General features: G+C 37.0%; 1 long non-coding RNA gene across 2 annotated transcripts; it reads right to left on the bottom strand.

Annotated features, from left to right (window-relative positions):
• Positions 1 to 12,968: 12,968 nt before the first annotated feature.
• Positions 12,969 to 19,407, bottom strand: LOC127841713 (uncharacterized). Of its 2 annotated transcripts, none has more exons than XR_008031275.1 (4): positions 18,625 to 19,407; positions 18,046 to 18,158; positions 16,566 to 16,776; positions 12,969 to 16,107 (listed from the first exon to the last, which is right to left on the bottom strand). It is a non-coding gene; the product is annotated as an uncharacterized LOC127841713 (long non-coding RNA). The 2 variants fall into 2 exon arrangements; XR_008031276.1 differs by having other exon boundaries at positions 18,046 to 18,113; positions 18,625 to 19,405.
• Positions 19,408 to 20,366: the final 959 nt, after the last annotated feature.

The following is a 20,366-nucleotide window of genomic DNA, read 5'->3' as shown; positions in this document are numbered from 1 at the left end:
ACCCTGTAACTACGCCCCGATATGGTTTTCCACAGACCCGTATATCCCGTATCGGGTCAGTACCTAACTCTGTAACTACGCCCCGATATGGTTTTCCACAGAACTGTATATCCCGTATCAGGTCAGTAACCAACCCTGTAACTACGCCCCGATATGGTTTTCCACAGAACTGTATATCCCGTATCAGGTCAGTAACCAACCCTGTAACTACGCCCCGATATGGTTTCCCACAGAACCGCATATCCCGTATCAGGTCAGTAACCAACCCTGAAACTACGCCCCGATATGGTTTTCCACAGAACCGTATATCCCGTATCAGGTGTGTAACTAACCCTGTAACTACGCCCCAATATGGTTTTCCACAGAACCGTATATCCCGTATCAGGTGTGTAACTTACCCTGTAACTACGCCCCGATATGGTTTTTCCCCAGAACCGTATATCCCGTACCAGGTGTGTAACTAACCCTGTAACTACGCCCCGATATGTTTTTTCCCCAGAACCGTATATCCCGTATCGGATGTGTACCTAACCCTGTAACTATTAATACATACTCTGGGGAAACAGGTCTTAATGAAAGTGACAAGTGGTTTCCCAGTCAGGATACTTTCCGCGTCAATTGTATCAAAATTAAGTCTAAAAATGTTGCCCCTGATTAGCCTGTACGGACTGCACAGGCTAATCTGGCACTTCACTTTACGTTGTACGGACTGCACTGGCTAATCTGGCACTTCACTTTACGCTGTACGGACTGCACTGGATAATCTGGCACTTCACTTTACGCTGTACAGACTGCACAGGATAATCTGGCACTTCACTTTACGCTGTACGGACTGCACTGGATAATCTGGCACTTCACTTTACGCTGTACGGACTGCACTGGATAATCTGGCACTTCACTTTACGCTGTACGGACTGCACTGGATAATCTGGCACTTCACTTTACGCTGTACAGACTGCACAGGATAATCTGGCACTTCACTTTACGTTGTACGGACTGCACTGGATAATCTGGCACTTCACTTTACGCTGTACGGACTGCACTGGATAATCTGGCACTTCACTTTACGCTGTACGGACTGCACTGGATAATCTGGCACTTCACTTTACGCTGTACGGACTGCACTGGATAATCTGGCACTTCACTTTACGCTGTACGGACTGCACTGGATAATCTGGCACTTCACTTTACGCTGTACAGACTGCACAGGATAATCTGGCACTTCACTTTACGCTGTACGGACTGCACTGGATAATCTGGCACTTCACTTTACGCTGTACGGACTGCACTGGATAATCTGGCACTTCACTTTACGCTGTACGGACTGCACTGGATAATCTGGCACTTCACTTTACGCTGTACGGACTGCACAGGCTAATCTGGCACTTCACTTTACGCTGTACGGACTACACTGGCTAATCTGGCACTAAACTTTACGCTGTACGGACTGCACTGGATAATCTAGCACTTCACTTTACGCACATGCATTTAGTCCCTGTACGGACTGCAATGGCTTATCTGGCACTTCACTTTACGCACATGCATCAAGCCCAGTTTTTCCCAGAGCCAGGCTCAAATAAACAATTCAAACTTATCCCTCAACATTGTTTCATTCATAAAATCGTACATTAAAACAAACACAAATAATTACAATCACACTGATAAGAAAAGAACACTAGCTGTGATTATTTGATAAAGTAAAACTCTTTGGTTGCTCACTTGTAAAGAGTCCCACATAAAAAGCAAAAGATACAAAACACTTGCTGGAAATGGTGAGTTATGCAATTCATTATAAGTTACCCCATATATTTTACCGTAATGAAGAAAATAGGCATTATACACATATTGATACAGGAAAGTTTATTTATTTATCTAATTTAAGAAGAGGTAAATTGCTGAATATGTGATTTATCATTTTATTAAAATAGCACACCAAGCAATATTCTAAAGAAAAAAATATGGATGAATATAATACTTATACTTGTATCAAACAGGGTTAGAATAATTTGTATTTTGTAAAAAATACTGAATTTCGGCAAGGTTTAGCAATTTTTCTACTATTATCATTCCAAAAAATTATTGCCTAAAGGACAAACAATATACGTGGGTTTCCATTCCTCAAAACGCTCTATACAATATTTATTTTGGGCATTATTTTGGGTTTAATGACATAATGAGAAATAACAACCATAGCCAACCAACTATTTTCTTTACATATCTTACTAGCTTCATTAGTAAATAGCAGAAGCATTAACATGTCATCAAATGTTTAGGTATAAATATATTAATCTTGCTCTGGAAGAAAAGGCGTAATAATGGGTGTGTAAAGCGTCGTGCCATATGAGCCTACGCAGTACGCACAGGCTATTTAGGGACGAAACTTTCCCTAAGACAGGATTTTGCTAAGAGGCTTCCTTACAAAAAAACTTAACATATATTACGGAATAACTGACACTGCCTTCAAATTTATGTAAGATTCATGTTAATATGTACAAGCTATTGCAATAAATGGAATGTTCATGAACCATATTGGCAAGTCTCTAGCCGCTCGCACAGGTGTTGGGGGCATTGCCTATTCACTAAAACACTATCAATCACTTTGACAACATGAACAAACAAAAATATGATATATACGATCATATATAATATATCACAATTTCTTTTTGTCATGGTCATAAAAATGTTATTTTATGACATATTGAGAGTGTTTTAATGACTCGGTTACGCGCCAAACACCTGCGGTGGCTTGGTATGGTGAACAAAATACAAAACAAAACAATGATCAGTCAACAAATAATATCCTTAATAAGGGCAAGAAATCACCATCCAGCTTGAGACTTAAGCAGGGCTCTGGGATAATTTGGCTAAATGCAAAAGCATTTAAGTGTCGGCCCAAATAAGCGTGTGCACTTTGCACAGTCTTAACAGGGATGACATTTTCCGCTTTCATGATTTTTTTTTTGTTTAAACAAAAATATAATCCGTGCAGAAAGCATCTTTCCTGAATAACCTGTGCCGTCTTGTAGCGACACTAAACACACCATGCGTTAAGCCTGTGCATTCCTGTGACGACACTAAACACACCATGCGTTAAGCCTGAGCAGTCCTGGAACGACACTAAACACACCATGCGTTAAGCCTGTGCAGTCCTGAGACGACACTAAACACACCATGCATTAAGCCTGTGCAGTCCTGTGACGACACTAAACACACCATGCGTTAAGCCTGTGCAGTCCTGTGACGACACTAAACACACCATGCGTTAAGCCTGAGCAGTCCTGGAACGACACTAAACACACCATGCGTCAAGCCTGTGCAGTCCTGAGACGACACTAAACACACCATGCATTAAGCCTGAGCAGTCCTGGAACGACACTAAACACACAATGCGTTAAGCCTGTGCAGTCCTGAGACGACACTAAACACACCATGCATTAAGCCTGTGCAGTCCTGTGACGACACTAAACACACCATGCGTTAAGCCAGTGCAGTCTAGGGACGACACTAAACACACAATGCGTTAAGCCTGTGCAGTACTGGGACGATATTAAACACACCATGCATTAAGCCTGTGCAGTCTAGGGACGACACTAAACACACCATGCCTTAAGCCTGTGTAGTCCTGGGACGACACTAAACACACCATGCGTTAAGCCTGTGCAGTCCTGGGACGACACTAAACACACCATGCATTAAGCCTGTGCAGTCTAGGGACGACACTAAACACACAATGCATGAAGCATGTGTAGTCCTGTGACGACACTAAACACACAATGCATTAAGCCTGTGCAGTCCTGGAACGATACTTAAAACACCATGCATTAAGCCTGTGCAGTCTAGGGACGACACTAAACACACAATGCGTTAAGCCTGTGCAGTACTGGGACGATATTAAACACACCATGCATTAAGCATGTGTAGTCCTGGAACGACACTAAACACAACATGCATTAAGCCTGTGCAGTCTAGGGACGACACTAAACACACCATGCATTAAGCCTGTGCAGTCCTGGGACGACACTAAACACACCATGCATTAAGCCTGTGCAGTCCTGGGACGACACTAAACACACCATGCGTTAGGCCAGTGCAGTCCTTGGACGACACTAAACAATGCATTAAGTCCGGTTTTCCCAGAACTATGCTCAATTTAATCGATTTTTTGACACACTAGCCTTCCTTGCAAATACCCTCAATTATGTATCCTTCCTTGCAAATACCCTCAACTAAGTAGCGTTCCTTGCATTTACCCTCTACTAAGTAGCCTTCCTTGCATCTACCCTCAACTAAGTAGCCTTCCTTGCATCTACCCTCTACTAAGTAGCCTTCCTTGCATCTACCCTCTACTAAGTAGCCTTCCTTGCAACTACCCTCAACTAAGTAGTCTTCCTTGCAACTACCCTGTTCTAAGTAGCCTTCCTTGCATCTAACCTCTACTAAGTAGCCTTCCTTGCAAATACCCTCAACTAAGTAGCCTTCCTTGCAAATACCCTCGACTAAGTAGCCTTCTTTGCAAATACCCTCAACTAAGTAGCCTTCCTTGCAAATACCCTCAACTAAGTAGCCTTCCTTGCAACTACCCTCTACTAAGTATCCTTCCTTGCATCTACCCTCTACTAAGTAGCCTTCCTTGCAAATACCCTCAACTAAGTATCCTTCCTTGCAAATACCCTCAACTAAGTATCCTTCCTTGCAAATACCCTCAACTAAGTATCCTTCCTTGCAAATACGCTCAACTTAGTAGCCTTCCTTGCAACTACCCTCAACTAAGTATCCTTCATTGCAACTACCCTCAACTAAGTATCCTTCCTTGCAACTACCCTCAACTAAGTAGCCTTCCTTGCAAATACCCTCAACTTAGTAGCCTTCCTTGCAACTACCCTCAACTAAGTATCCTTCATTGCAACTACCCTCAACTAAGTAGCCTTCCCTGCAACTACCCTCAACTAAGTAGCGGCTCATCTGTATACGTGTATGTTATTCACATAATTATTTTGTTCATATACCGGCATCTAATATTATTTTATTTAACCTATATATGTTGTTGTATAAAAGTTTTTGTCAAGTTTCTATTTTTCAAGAACACTCATTTTTAAATGTGTATCTTTTAATATTCAAGATTATGGTATTGCTTAGGACGATCATTGAACTTATTACTTAAGATGGTCATCACACTGCTCATGATTCTGAACTAATAGGATTTACACAATAATAATATGTCCTTTAAAGATTGCTCAGAAGACGTATATTGAAGTGACGTAACAATACTTTTATCGTCTGTGTTCTTCGGAAAGAGAGTAAGCCATATTGGGAATTCTTTTCGAAGACGGAAATATTTAAGCTCAGTACACACTGCTAAATACGATTATGCTATATACAAACTGACCACAAGTGCTATACTTTAGGAAAACCCTGTACAAGAAATATTGGTGTAAAAATATTAGAGTGCAAACATTATGTAACTTTTCAGGATCTAAAAAGCGTATCACAATGTCAAGTTCTTCCGTTTTACGGAGGATCTCTTATCTGGATCGGAATCATTCGTTTTGCTTAATGTGTACATAAATCTGCAACTGCCGTCATCAAATTCCGAAATTCAGCTGCGTTTAAAATACGGGAGGCGGAAAACTACAACGGGCGAGGCATGGTCAGGGGTGATAACCCCAAAAAAGGGTTAGGGTAAGGGTTACGGTTAGGGTCGGGTTAGGGTTAGGGTTGGGTTTAGGCTAACCCAAACCCTAACCCGACCCCTAACACTAACCCAAACCCTAACCCTAACCCTCTAACCCCCCTTGCGCAATACCATACCATGCCTCGCCCGTTGTAGTTTTCCGCCCCCCCTTAAAATACAACCGAGCATTTCGTTTCTTATTAAATCAACGTTATACGACAAAATATAACGTTGAAATGATGTAGTTTTTTTAGCGTTGAAATGTTGGTTATTACTATTAGGATCATGTATTTGTTATGGTTAAACTTTATTTTAAGAAGTATTCTTTGATTCCAGCATGTTTGTATCTTTCATTACATAACGATTATTACAAGAAATACGTCATGCTTTCAAAGCTTCCCAAAGCCATTCTTGCATTCGCTCGTAAATGTTCGGATATTGTCGCGGGAAATTTAAATTGGTATATCGGCCCACAAAACATAAAAACGAGCATTTTGTTTCTCGTTAAATCAATTTTACCAGACCAAATCTAGCATTGAAGTTTTGCTAGTGTTACAAGGAACACGGATTGTGTTATGTTTAACTTTTAATTCGTTGATTTCCAGCATTTACGGATCTTTATGGAAAATTAAAGACGATTTACGGTTGATCATTATAACGCGGGTTATTAATTGATTATTGCCCATGTGCATGTTATAATCTGCAATTAATACTTAGGTGACATGTTGCGTGTATATTACAAAATGGAGCCTCGTTCTGGAAAAAAGGCCGTTATGCATGTTCGTTAATTGCCGTCCCAAATTAGACTAAGCAGTTCGCACAGGCTTATCAGGGACGACACTTTGCGCTAACACAAACTTGTCTTTTATAAAAGACTGCCTTTAAATGCAAAATTGCATAAAAGCATTAAGTGGCGTCTCTGATAAGTCTGTGTAGACTACACAGGCTAATTCGATACGAAACTTTAAGCATATGCATTGCGCCCAGTTTTCCCAGGTCGTAGCTCAATGTTTCAACAAGGTTCCTGTCTCAACTGACTGTGACCAGGTGTCGACTAGTTACATAGTGTTCCACCGATTGTAGTCAACGGATTTTCTTACAGAACATATAACTATGCCTTCTGTTTATATGTCATATTCAGTATTTTCGCGTAAGGTGTATCATTAAGTCGCAGTTCAAATAATAGACATGCACAGGAAGTATTTATTTAAACCTCGGTCTGGGAAAACTGGGCTTAATGCTTGTTCGTATGCAATGGCTAATCTGGGACGACATTTTCCGCCTAACCTGGATTTTCGCTAAGAATGGACTTCCTTGAAACGACAATAAGATAAGCCTGTATGCACTGAACAGGCTAACCCGGGACGAAACTGTACGCACATGCATTAAACCCAGTTTTCCGAGAAAGAGGCCAATTTCATGTTTGAATGTTGGGAAAGTGAACACAAATAACCATTGCAACAGGAGTATGAACTTGTTAATCCACGGATATATTTTTATGCATCTAATATACTGGTATATAAATACAAAACATAAAAAACACACATTATTACAGTCAGTTACGTGTTCATTAATAATGTCTACACTTGCCACACTATAATGTCAAGTGATAAGTATGTATATGTTCTAAAACAATAGCACGCAGTTTCATATCTCGTTTGAACAGGTTATATATAACCTGAATTCAAATCATAGTTAATACACGCAGAGATGAATTCATGCATATTGTTGTTCTCAGATACATTCTATTTTACCTCTAACAGAATACATGTTTTTAATTGCAAATATGAGATCATAAGCTGACCGTGTATATATAGTAACACGGCTCCGTATTCGCTGCGTACGATGTAATAGGGTTAGTAAAATTCACTCTCGTTTACTTTCCTGTATCACAGCGTGCGGGGTAAGTAAAATTGCGTGAAATGAATTTATCTTATCGAGTCAACTGCATTGTCCCGCAAAATCTTTAAAACAGGACGAAAGTAAGGTATATTGTTTTTGAAGGCGTCATTCAACCGGGTGCAGGATCACGTGACTTTGATGGATTCCCAATTAAACGTTAATTAATGAAAACACACCGGTGGTGATTTTTTCAAATAACTTTTTAAAATATGTTTTCTTAAGAATTTCGACTAGTGCTTAAAATAAATATTTTTATGCTGCTTATGGCAATGGGAAAAACATAAAAATTACTTTATTTGATAAGCGTGCTCCTAAAAAAAGTCGTTGTGTACTGCACGGTTATGCTGCACGCAACTTGAAATGTTGTTACCGATTTCAAGCGTATTCAAGGACTTATTCTTATACCTTAAGAAATCTTTTATGTACGAAATATTTTTACAAATGTATTGCAATAACTTAAGAGATTAAAACAAAAATTCCTAACGGTGTGTTTGCATTATGTCCAGCCCGTGTGTAACTCCCTGAAAACCCACTTTAATTTGCACCCTGTTCAATGCTACTGACTGCGTGTGAAAAGCTACGGACCTTATATAGAGCAATATATATGTTTGTCTGAAACACTATATCCCCTTCTGCGCCGCTTTGAAGCTATATATTTGACCTTTGACCTTAAAGGATGACATTAACCTTGACCTTTGACCACTCAAAATGTGCAGCTCCATGAGATACACATGCATGCCAAATATCAAGTTACTATCTTCAATATTGCAAAAGTTATGGCAAATGTTAAAGTTTGACGCAAACACACAAACAAACAAAGCAACAAAGCAACAAACCAACAGACAGGGCAAAAATAATATGTCCCCCACTATAGTGGTGGTGGACATACAAAAACATTGTCAACATGCTTTGCAAAGAAATAAAGAGTATTATGTAAGGTGAGATAATTTTCCATATAAGCTTCGAGGCTTTTCACGTGCAGTCGGCAACGTTAAAACAACAAGGTTAATGTTTGTCATGTTATTGCGTTGTATGCTGGAGAAATAAAGGTACTCGATTAAATAAATTCATGACACGGCTTCTTATTGACCTCGCTTAATGTGATACAGCTTAATATGTTTAATGGGCTAACTAAGAAGCCATATAACTAATTATCTTGTCTACAATAAATTTTAAATATCTTGAATTAGCGATAACAGTAATTATGTGCATCATTAGAAAGGTATGGAAGACGAAAACATCCTCTTTATATTGTCGAAAAAAGTACCTGGCTAAACCATCGAATAATTCAAGAAGGTATATTTGCTGCATTATGCTGTTTTACAACAATTAATTGTTAACACATATGCCTGTTCTTTAGTGCAACATTTTTAATGTTGCGTTAAGCGCATTCTTTTCATTAGTGTATTTTAATTTTAAGATTCAACAACTACAATGTGCTATCTGTAACTTTCACTCCCTTTTATGTAAAAAACCCGCTCCCTCCTCTTGAATAGAATATTGTCTCCGCATCTGGTGTCCCACTCGCCCCCTACTCGCCTCTATTCCCAACGCCACTTCATCTAACACAGAATCATGTCACCGCGTCTCGTTAACTTCGCGCCCAATATTACCTACGCTACCTCCTCTGACACATAATAACGTCACCGCGTCTGGTTTCTTAGTCGCCCACTACTCGCCTCCTACCCCTCCCCTTACAAATGATTATGCACACGCGCCTGATGTCCTACTCGCCCATACAACCTGGAGCTGGGGGACACAAGCCTTTCCGCGCTATCGTCGCGCTGGTCAAACGCACTACTCATCTAATGTTTCAAATGATTTCTCACAGTGTTCCACGTCGAGCCGTTGAAGCCGGAGCCGGCGGATCGCAGTGCGACTGCGAGGTTTGCTCAGCGTGAATACCGGACTGTCGGTCATATCCGGGAGGAAGCGCCGTTTGCTGCGCGTCCGGGCATGAGGTCCGTTTCGAGTGCTTCCGGAGGGACAACAGACCAATGGTGCTCGTCCGGGAGCGGCGAAAGCGCCACCGGAACCAGAAGCGCCGCTCTTCGGTGTGAACCTGTTATACACAAATGACCTTGTAAAGTTAATGGTCTTTACTTACAACGCATGGACCAACATTGATAAAAGAACTCAATCTAACACTCTAGACTTTGTCCCAGCTTAATGGGACTGGTTAACAGATAAATGAGACAGCAAATAAAATGTGGCATATTGAAAAAGATAGCATTCATGCTATTTAAACAAACGAAACAAAACATATGAATATTGCGTTTTGTTTATTGATAGGTAAATCAATAGCGTTTGTGACGTTTTTTGTCGATACATTGGAAAACACTTGTATGCATTACTAACATATATCAGACATTAAACGTGAAAGTGTAAGGCTTAATTTACTTATTGGTAGGGTTTAAGATGTGTGCACCCAAACGATATACGGTGAATGAAATATTTGTATTAAACCATTTATTCATATTATATATCACATTCCAAATGTTATAGTTTTGTTTTTAAAGTCATTGAACAAATTGTTGTTTTTGTTTCAAACATCTGTGAACAAGCCCACTTAAAACTTGGCTGGTTATTGAGCTAGGGTAATAATTTTTGAATTATTTTCTGATATAACTTTAAAAAAAAATTACCTATGATTTTAATTTTAAAGAATAAGACTATGGCTAACATTAAAAGAACGTTTGTAAGAGTGAAATAATAAAATATAGTGATGACGCTTAATACAATATTAGTAACGTGTGTCGAAAGTAAAGGGTAGACGGCATTGGGATACTTATCAGGAAGCATGAAAAACGGAAGTGGATACTTAGCTCTTCGTTCAGGAAAAATGAAAACGGATATGGATACTTAGCTCTTCGTTCAGGAAAAATGAAAACGGATATGGATACTTAGCTCTTCGTTCAGGAAAAATGAAAACGGATATGGATACTTAGCTCTTCGTTCAGGAAGCAGAAAACAACGGAAGTGGGATACTTATAATATGTATTTATTATTTATTATTTTTATATAAACGAAGGTATACGCGATAGCATACCACTTCGCACGAGTTCAGTACAACCGTGTTTTTACACATTGTTCGTGCATATCAGGTACCTGGGCATATGTACACATTGCATGTATATTACCACGATTAAGACCAACTTATATACGACTTTCCATAAAAAATTAACAGTTTGTTTTATTGAACAAGACCGCTGTGTGCTAATATAATATATCCGTATTAAAAGGGAACAACAAACAATCAGTACTTTTGCGCCTTTTACAATTTAACCAGTCGCAGTTATAATAGATGTCTTAACATTATGGAAGTAACCAAAGTTTCAATACAAAATTTTAAGCAGATCGGTTGCTTGATAAAAGCGCTCATCAAATACACGACAAATATCGGTTTACCAATATAAAGAAGTGAAACTCCAGCTGCTGGAGCAGTATTTAATTATTATAAACAATTAGTTGGTCCTTTATCTTAGGCAAGTGACCGATTGCCCAAACAGTACAATACAGCACAATACATGTACAACATGAACACATATAAAAATAAAGCTGGGGTCACCGCCCTGGAACGGTCAATGCAAAGCAGTCAAAACAAACCGTATTACGACCGACTTGGCTACATAGTTATATTTGCACGTTACTATCGTAAAGTAATTAATGCGAACATTGCACGATCTTAGTTACACATCGTATCAATAAACTTGTATCGAAAGGATATTATATCTTGTATCTTCATAAGATTTACAATATTGAACATTAGTTAGTTTTAAACCGTTCACAACAAATGACTTTTACAGCGGGAATGGTAACAATAGCTCTACCTAAGCCCAATGTTACAACAGTGTCGTGTTCTGTTTAATGTATTTATTCTTCATTTAACAACTTAAGCTGATGAAACTTTCCAATCAGAATTCATCCAAATGTAATCGATTCTTTCTTGCTTTATGCGATTACCATGGGCCATGTTTGAACTAACAACTTAACCCATTTATGCCTAGCGTCCTGAAAAAAGGACATTGCAAACAGCGTAGACCCAGATGAGACGCTGCATAATGAGGCGTCTCATTTGGATCTGCGCTGTTTGCTTAAAGGAATTTCTGTAAGAAATATTCTAAAAATAGAAATAAATATACCAGACATCCCTAATTTTGGAAATAAATTGATCCAATTTAGAAGGATGGGAAAGTCCACTAGGCATAAATGGGTTAAACTTAACCTTGAATAATATCTTATACCATTTTTTTATCATATGTAATAATTGGCTTTGAGCTGTGTGTTATGTAAGGGGCATTTCCACGTTTTGGAAAATTGACCAAACTAAAAAAAGTGTATGATTTGCAAATTTTCGTTGTAGTTATGATATTTGTGAGGAAACAGTAATACTGAACATTTACCATGCTCTAAAATATCAATTATATGCATCGTTTGACGATTTAAAAACCTGAACATTATAAAGCGTTGCAACGCGAACCGATTGAATAATGTGGAGCGTTCTGTTGTTGTGGTAATATTTTGTGACACTACGAGGATTGCTTATATAAAGTATAAAATACATCACTCATTGCATGAGCACTGATGGCCGAGTGGTCTAAGCGACAGACTTTTACTCCAGGAGTCAGTGGTTCGAGTCCAGTTGAGGGTTACTTTTTTATTATTTAATATTATTCGTATTTTTTTCCGGAGATTTTAGAAACACTGTTCACAATTAACAATATTAAGCATTTAATGAAAAACTTCAATACATTCAAAAGACTGTGAAAAGGTCCCTTTTAAATATTGTAACATAATTCTCGCTTTATTTTCCGTAGAAAAATACCACAATGTTTGTTTTTAAAACATAAATACAAAAAATACATTAAAAAGAGGTGTACGGACATCTTTGCTGTTATTGTATAAGCAAATTATAATGGTTTCTAGTATTATCAATAAAGACTCTGCCTTAATATGTAATTGACTTATGACAAATAACGAGGTATTAAATTTGCTTCGTATAATGTTTAACAAAAAATATTTGTTTACATAGTTGTCCTTAATTAAAAGTTGTTTCCGATGCCTTAAGTATATTTTTCTCTTCAGAATGTGTTATGCTGTATTATTTTAACAGTTCAATACATATATTGTCATTCACACAAGCAATTTTTTTTATAACAATGGTACGTAGAAATGAATGTGAAATATGATTTGTAAGGAATATGTTTTTCTTAAAATTATGAAGAATAATGAAAAGTGACAAAAGTGTTATACAGGACTTACGGGCGAGAGAACAGTTACAATAAAACAAAATGTGCTACCCAGGTTCAATAGGGGAAAGCTATATATAAGTGGCAAGCCAATCCTTGAAGATTTTATTAGTTATAACAACAAACTATAACTAAACAATACTAGTCCACATAAATGGATATGTACTTTATTGAGTGCATCATCAATATTAGATCAGGAAATACATTATTACCAACATCAACATGTTTAATTATTTACATACAACATTTTGTATAGAAATGATGGACAAAAACAACAGCATAAGTGTAGTGCGCTTTGTCTAAATACGAAAACCACAATAAAAGTACGTACGATTATATACAAAATTAAGCACAGTAAGCCAGAAAATATAAACACGTAAAAATAAATGCAACAAATGTCCCGTTACAGTTTAGACACTATTTTAACTTATAATATTAAAATCCTTTTTAACAGTTATTTAACAGATATTTACACAATTCAGACATACGCATAAAAAATCATGCAATAATTTAGAAAGACCCTGATCAATATGAAGTACACAAGCGATTGTAAAGTGCCTACGTGTACTTTCCATAGAGATTATTAATGTATTAATTTGCTTATTCAAAATGCTTATTTGGAGTCGACAAACATATTTAAACATTACATTTCAACTTGCATTTGATACGGTTTTACGAATATAGCACAATTTTGTATATTGTTACCAAATACTTATATTTGTGTTTGGTAACATTTTTTGTTTAGCTTAACGTACAAATTAACGCATAATGAGTGTTTGTTTCTATGTATCAATTTGATCAACATGTCACACAATTTACATACATCAATGTTCAGCTATTCAACAACAGAACAAACATGTTTCATGCATTCAATAAATGTTAAATATAAACAACCCTAAGTTTAAGGAAATCTGGTCTTAAAACTTTTGCTGAACTTTAACAGTGGGAGATTTACAGAAAATGGCTCCATTGAAGGCACTGCACTGACATCAATTGTGGGAATGTTAACGTAAAGGGTAAAAAACACATTGTTACAAAACTAATAAAATGTCAAACTTTATTATCAGCTATACATCAATACGTTCACGTTTAATATAAGAACAAACATAAGTGTTTATTTCACATACACTTTCAAAGCAGACATCTTTGCTTTTTTTTGTTTAAGCAAATAATATTGCTCTCTACTTTACCAATAGAGACAATCGCATTTTTTGACAATTGTTAGCATATGACAACACTCTTCCTTAATATGTAAATGACTGATTTCAAATAAAAATGTACTAAATTTTCTTTAGATAATGTAAAACAAAATTAAACTTATTTTAATTAGCTGTTCTTAATATAAAGCAGTTAATATAACAAGGGGTTTATATTGCATTGAGTACAGTTTTCTCTTCAGAATCTGTTACTGTACATTATTTTAACAGTTTAATACAAATATGTGGATTCACACAATCAATATTTTTATGACTATAGTTTGCACAAATTAATGTAAACAGTGAGTTTATCTTATAAAAATTGCCACACTAACAAAATAATGTACATTTAAAATACTATTGTTTCACAGTTGCTCTGTGTATAAATATCAAAATATACCTCTACAATGTATGCAGTGATCAAGAGATATTGATTAAGATACTCAGTGATTAAAGAGGATACATTCTGGTCGTCTTCATATGCATATACAAATATAAAGCATTATAAACTATTATGTCCGAAAATAAATTTAAACACTTATGAGCATCTAAGTCTTTGATCTAACAACACAAATTAACATTTATAACTTTTGCCATTTTTCATAAAACTCTAAAAAAAATAATTTTTTAATTTTTAGTTTTCCTTTAAGTTTTCCCCCAAATCCAAGAGCCATTTCGAATATTTAACAAACAATATGCATTGAAATCAACAAAGTACTGGTAGTAAATACAGAATCGATACTTTTAGGTAGATTACATAATATTGCACATAATTTATTTAGATTCCCATGAATGCTATTAAACAAGATTCTTGTTCAAATACCGACCCGAATGAGCAGATTTACTAGTATTGTTTTTAGAAAGATTGATAAACAGAAAAATCTGAAGTGTAAAACTTCTAAACCTTTCTTAACACTACTTTTATCTAGCTTATATATAAAACAGGTAAATAAACAGAAAACTGAAACATGTTTAATAACATGAAAATACTCCAATATTTTTTAATGTTTTCCAAGTTACCAGCCTCATTTAAACAGCTTAATTTTCATGCTTTGAAAGTCTTTGATAAAAGTGTATTTCCCATTAATTTACCATTATCAGGATCAAAATATGTAGTGATATTATAATATAGACAAAGAGATTGCATATACGTGCAATATGCATGCTTTTAAAATACTTAACATGCTATATTGAACACAATATTTCAACATAAAGACTGACAGCATAAAAATTCCCATAAAACATAAACTATTATTTTGTATGAATATAACTTGGTTGGTCACATATAACATAAAACGTAAGCTATTGTGTTTTTTAATACAGGTTACGCATGCGCAATTAATTTCCTTATATATTACATATAAAATAGTTGTAGTTCGATATCAATTTTTACCATGATCAAGCGCATACCCACTATATCATCATACATCATTGGAAAGATAAATGCATAATCTTTAAAAACAAATGCATGTCATTAAATTCTATACGCGTTAACTCAAAATATTTACCTTAGAATAGGCATACCGATTTTGACAGCTGTGCAGACGACCATTTTGGGCTCAAATAGTATGACCTACTTTCAAAGCCGGGAACCATCAACACAAAAAGTAGAGCACAAAAATGGCTTTTTTTCTTATTGCTTACAAATATACCTTCAAGTTGATACCAACATCAACCATTTGCAATGTTTTTGACAAATCCTAGGCAGCATGCACTGAACAATGTGTGCTTAGTATCAAACTGACTGCATGTAACCCTGAAAACAGGAGTTCCGGTTTGGGGTTACATGACCTACAACTTGGCTGGTCACATAAAGATGTGGCTGTTGACATGACTTTGTGGCTTTCCGCTTGAATTCTTGTGATGTGTCATTCTGCCATTTCGATCTGAACAAGGTCATTTATTTCCACCCGTCATAACATTCAAAGATTCAGAGTAAGTGTTGAACAAACCAGGAGGTATGTATAGACTAGCACATCTAAACAGTATTTAACTCTGAGCTTCTTAGGTTTGAATGGGGTCAATATGTTAACAACTGCTGCAACAGGCTGCGTTTCTGATTGGCCAGTTTTCTTTTGTCAATGGGTGTCTGAAAAAAGAAAGACTCGTTACTGTAGATGTCAGTTTTTTATTTATTTTTATACCGATGACAAATCAAGAACAAGCACAGCACTTGGTATTTCAAGGTTTTACAACTAATCTGATTTGAATCCATTGAGACAATGATGGTCCTGAGACTATTTAAAAAACAATGATAGATAATAAAAAGTTAAACTGGTTTGCCATCATGCACCAACATTTTGCTTTTGTCTCAAAATTCCACTAATGTAAAAGACAAAGAACCAAAATACACAAGTAGGCAAGTACACAGTATGACAAATATCGTTGGTTTAATCACACTAGAAGCAATACTTTTCGAGTTTAGACTTTACATACAAATCCAACAGCTGGATGTACGTATGGACGGACAAATGAATATCTACATGCACTCACACATCTCTGAACTTGGGAGCATGCAAAAAACATCCACATGACTAGAACACTCACCTGAAGTTCGTTCTGCAAGATTTGTACAGACTAAGGGTCCTGTACCATGGATATACCAGAATCTTGAGATGATGACTGCTGCTGGTTCATGTGCTGTTATGATGTTCATAGATTGAGGGGTTCCGCACCATTGGCATGTCAGAAACTCGAATGATGACTGTTGCTGGTTCAAATGCTTCAAAAACAAACCAACGCTTTGCTATCCTGGTTTCTGCAATTAAGTTGGTCATGTGTTAATTAAGACAACAATTGTTATGACTTTACTAGCATTTCATAAAAATTGTCAAGTATCAAAATGCGGGTTCAACCCTGGCAACACACTTAATACCCTCTGAAAAAGCCATTAACTTAAAAAAAAATAGAGCTTTGTCATAAACACCCCCGTATGAAGAGCTGATGATAAGAATTTGAAATGCTGAATGTGTAAAACGCAACCGTGACCCTGCGACCTAGTTTTTGGCACGGCATGGCCCATGTTTGAAAATTGCCTAGAGATCATCTAGATTAAACTTCTGACCAAGTTTGTTGAAGAACGGATGATAAGTACTTGAAATAGAGAGCAGACACCAAACTGAATGTGTAGTTTTTGGCCCGGCATGGCCCATGTTCGACAATGGCCTACAGATCATCTATAAAAAAAAACTTCTGATTAAGTTTGGTGAAGAGCGGATGATAAGTACTTGAAATTGAGAGCGGGCACCAACTGATTATGTAAAACGCACTAAGTGACCCTGTGACCTTGTTTTTGGTCCGGCATGGCCCATGTTCAAGTGTTTCCTATAGATCATCTAGATAAAACATCTGACCAAGTTTGGTGAAGATTGGATGAAAAGTACTTTAATAAGAGAGCAGACAACATGCTGAGTGTTTAATACACACAAAGTGATACCATGCCCTAGGTTTTGATTCTGCATGACCCATATTCAAACTTGACCAAGACACCATCTAGATACAACTTCTGACAAAGTTTGGTGAAGATTGGATGAAAACAACCTGAATTAGAGAGCGAACACTTAATACGGATCGACTGTCAGACCAACCGACAGACAAGTTCACTCCTGTATACCCCCTAAACTAAAACATCACTGACCCCTCTTCATATATCAATGTTATTTTAAGAACCACACTTACAGTTGATATGGAACATGATTTTGTAAAGAGTGAAAGAGTCCGATATGTCGGTACCTGCTGATAAATTGTTTGCTGTTGTTGTTGTTGTGGTTTTGAGTTTTAATATAACTCTATATGTTGAATTTAAAATGCAAATTTGAGGGTTTAACTTGAAACTTGTGCACTTTCTTCAAATTTCTTTATAAGATAAAGTAGTTTGTGGCTGAACCCTTAAACTCAGATTACATGTAGATAAACTGGTCAATTAATTGAAGAGCAGAAACCCCAGTTTGTATTGGGTTTTACCTATTGGGTATTTGTGAAAGATTTATGCCACAGTGGCCCCTTTTGCAATGGCAAGGTGACTTACCTATAGAGATGCAGATTTTGATAATGTGAACATCGCTCACTGGGCTTGAACTTGTGAGTAGAAGACCTCTGTGAACAGATAGAAAGACCTTAGGGCATCCCAGGAATGTGGCCCTGTAAACCAAATAATTTAATGCATTCTAAAATGGCATCAGTTATATTAGAAGTCAATCAATGTTGTTTGAGTAAAACTATTTAAGAAATAAATTATGTTTGAAGGATCTTGATACAAATGGGATATAAACTAAACCCTTGATACAAACATAGCCTTCTTTATATTGTACACTTGATACAAACATTTTGTGTCCCTCTGGAACCAATATTTATTAAGTTACGTGCAACACTAAAAGGTGGGACGGACATGAGGAAGGGTTAAAAGAAGGGCGGGGAGAATTACAGACAAGGACACACATTTTCGGCCCCCCCCACCGAGCCCTTTCAAGGCAATACAAATGGTGGTTATTATAAATATTTAACACTTACATAAATGATTTGTTTAAGTTAGCAGCAAACTGTTCAAAATTGAAATTTGGAGTGAAACACTGTACATTATAAATGGTTAGTTACATGACCAACCTACCTCATTGACGAGGTAATCTTGGCCCCTGACCAAGAAAGTATGGAGCCCCAGGTTCAGAGTGGCTCCACCCTGCAGGTAGGACTAGTTGAGCATTTGCCCCAAGGTCCTGGGCCAGGAAGTGTCACTGGGCGTCTGGGCCCAGCTGACCGGACATCCGGTTGTTCAGCTAGGTACTGATCTATGATTGCATGGGTTCCTGTAGAAACAGGCTCTTAAAACAAAATCCAAGAATTTAAATAAATATTGAAAATAAATGAAGAAAATAATTTTAAAATGAGCTGAAGGCTTTTACATAATTATTTTACTAAAATTAAATATAATTTGACGATTCTATTAAAGCAGATTTTTATGAAAGGATAAACTTTTGGTTCAGAGGCTAAATTTCGGTCGAAAATATACAAAACTTAATGCCCTGACCTTCTATGATTAAAATTGATATCAGATCAAGTGCTATTGGCATTTTATTTACTAAGTGTGATCAATTTAAAAGCACATAATTCCCATTTGATGCTAGGAACTTTTCAGTCACATAAAATACTGATGTTAAGTGTAGTATATGAGCCTCATTCTAAGAAAATAGGGCTTAATGTATGTGTAGTCTGCACAGGCTAATCTGGGATGACACTTTAATAGGAATTAATGTATGTGCAGTATGCACAGGCTAATCTTGGATGACACTTTAATAGGTCTTAATGTATGTGCAGTATGCACAGGCTAATCTGGGATGACACTTTAATAGGACTTAATGTATGTGCAGTCTGCACAGGCTAATCTGGGATGACACTTTAATAGGTCTTAATGTATGTGCAGTATGCACAGGCTAATCTGGGATGACACTTTAATAGGACTTGATGTATGTGCAGTCTGCACAGGCTAATCTGGGATGACACTTTAATAGGACTTAATGTATGTGCAGTCTGCACAGGCTAATCTGGGATGACACTTTAATAGGACTTAATGTATGTGCAGTCTGCACAGGCTAATCTGGGATGACACTTTAATAGGACTTGATGTATGTGCAGTCTGCACAGGATATTCTGGGATGACACTTTAAGCACATACATGAAGCCCCGTATCCCAGATCACCGCTCAAATACTACTTGTTGTTCTGATTGCTGCTGCTGCTGCTTTGACCGGGCCATAGACAGAGATGGAGCGAGTCCCGACGCCAAAGCTGCCACCTTAAACACGGGAATTCTCAACAACAACAGTTGTTAAATGGTGTCAATCGCATACTGGCATAAGGTTCACATCGATAGCAACATATCGAGGTTAGTTGCAATAAGGGACAAGTCGAGCAACATCTGCTCTATCTGTTGGATCAGATAGTTTCTGTGTAAGCGACTCGTCTGGAACAATTTGTCGATTCCCAGATTCCCATTGAATTGTTGCTAAGCAACATCGATGCTGAAATGGAAGTCGAACTCGCCAAGGCTCCGCTGAAAGAAGTGTTGATGTGGCCAACATGGGAGAAGATTTTTGGGGGCTTGCTACTCTGACACAAGACGTTTTTGTGCTGAATTACTTAAGCAAAGGGGTCAGGATTGCCATCGACTTTCACTTCAATGATTTTTTTATCTTGGCGGCTTATAGTGTTTACTGAAAAGAAAATAGAAAGTCAACTAAAATCCGATTGGTTTAGACTTAGTGACAAATGAATTTGCCCTGCAACAAAATACTTTACACGTCTGCTTTTTAATGCCAAACGTTGCGTCTATAATTAATATTTAGAATATCGCAAT

Source organism: Dreissena polymorpha, chromosome 8 (assembly GCF_020536995.1).
Source record: "Dreissena polymorpha isolate Duluth1 chromosome 8, UMN_Dpol_1.0, whole genome shotgun sequence".
Classification (NCBI taxonomy): domain Eukaryota; kingdom Metazoa; phylum Mollusca; class Bivalvia; order Myida; family Dreissenidae; genus Dreissena; species Dreissena polymorpha.
Note: the sequence above shows the minus strand (reverse complement) of the source record. Positions and strands in the feature narration are given on the sequence as shown.